Here is a 1,789-nt window from a genome sequence, read left to right as displayed (position 1 = left end):
AAAAGGAGACGTGTGTCCATGAGACCCATGCAGCTTGCAGCTACATGGAGTTAAAATGCCACAGGTTTCAAGACATGAGAGAGCAACTCCCAAACAAGACCAATCCCCAGCGGGTAATTTAATAAATGAAAATGCTTCTGTGTGTGTTTTTTTTTTTTTTAAGATGGGGTTTCACCATGTTGGTCAGGCTGGTCTTGAACTCCCGACCTCAGGTGATCCGCCCGCCTTGGCCTCCAAAGTGCTTGGATTACAAGCATGAGCCACCACGCCCGGCCGCTTCTGTGTTTTTCTTAAAAAAATAGCCTAGGAAGCCCCAGGCAAAATGACTGTCATTGGTACAAAAATGTTTTAAAATGTTGCAGAGCTTGCAAGAATATATATAATTGTATTTAAATGCCTACTGGTCTCTATCCTTCTGCAGAGAGAGAGATAGGCACTGTTCAATCTTCCATTCAGGGCATGCGGGCGAGGAAAGATGAGAAGGTCATCAGAAAAGCCTTCAGTTTACAAAAAGCACAAAAAGGAGGATGATCCCAAACGTTCAGAAATAACAAGATGCTTTAACCACTTAAATATCAAATTACAATGGAGAAGTTATTTAAATTGGCTACATAAATCCAGTAACTTTCAGGGCTTAGGGCTACCTCTGTGCTTCATGCTGGAATCCAGACGAATCCGAATCCTGACTAGCAGCATGCACCTGGATTGGGACTGGAAGGGACACTGAGGAGAGACAGCTGTGAAGAAAGGCAAGGAAAAGGCAGAGAAGTAAGAACCATCCACAGCTACTTAGGAAGAACCACAAAGAAATGGAAATGCTGGAAAGAGTTAAACACTACAGGACACCTCATATTTTTAGAGTTCATTTTAAGAGGGAAGATGCATAATGGGGCTTTTACCCAATTTTTATCAGGTAATACAGTCATTCCTTGGTGTCCTCAGGGGGTTGGTTCCAGGACTCCCAGTGACACCCAAATCCACAGATGTTCAAGTCTCTGATACAAAATGGCATAACATTTGCATGTAATCTACGCACATCCTCCTGTATACTTTAAATCATCTCCAGATTACTTATAATAATACAACGTAAGTGGTATGTAAATAGTGGTTATAATATATAGTTTTTTCTTGATGTTATTCTTTATTGTTTTTATTTATTTATTTTTTTATGGAGATGGGGTTTTTCCAAGTCGGTCAGGCTGGTCTCGAACTCCTGACCTCAGGTCATCTGCCCGCCTTGGCCTCCCAAAGTGCTGGGATTACAGGCGTGAGCCACCACGCCCGGTCTATTTATTTATTTTTTTTTAAGAGGAGTTCCTGCTCTGTTACCCAGTCTAGAGTGCAATGATATAATCGCAACTTACTGCAGACTTAACCTCCTGGGCTCAAGCCATCTTCCTACCTTAGCCTCCCAAGTAGCTGGGACCACAGGCATGTGCCATCACACACAGCTAATTTTTTTTATATTGTAGAGACGTTGCCCAAGCTGGTCTCAAACTCTGGGGCTCAAACAATCCACCCAACTTGACCTCCAAAACTCCCGTGATTAGAGGCATAAACCACTGCGTCCAGCTCCAGCTTTTGTAATGTTTTCTACCTGCAGTTGGGTGAACCTGCAGATGTGGCGGGGCCAACTATAAATGCACACAGAACAAAAATCAGCAAGCATGAAAGAATATTTGGTTAAAAAGTCCACAGTCTAGGCCAGGCGCGGTGGCTCACGCCTGTAATCTCAGCACTTTGGGGGGCCAAGGTGGGCAGATCACAAGATCAGGGGTCCGAGACCAGC

Source organism: Aotus nancymaae, unplaced genomic scaffold (genome assembly GCF_030222135.1).
Source record: "Aotus nancymaae isolate 86718 unplaced genomic scaffold, 86718_ANA_hifiasm-v0.15.2.pri h1tg000040l, whole genome shotgun sequence".
Lineage (NCBI taxonomy): Eukaryota > Metazoa > Chordata > Mammalia > Primates > Aotidae > Aotus > Aotus nancymaae.
The sequence above is the reverse complement of the archived record's forward strand: the minus strand, read 5'-3'. Positions refer to the sequence as shown.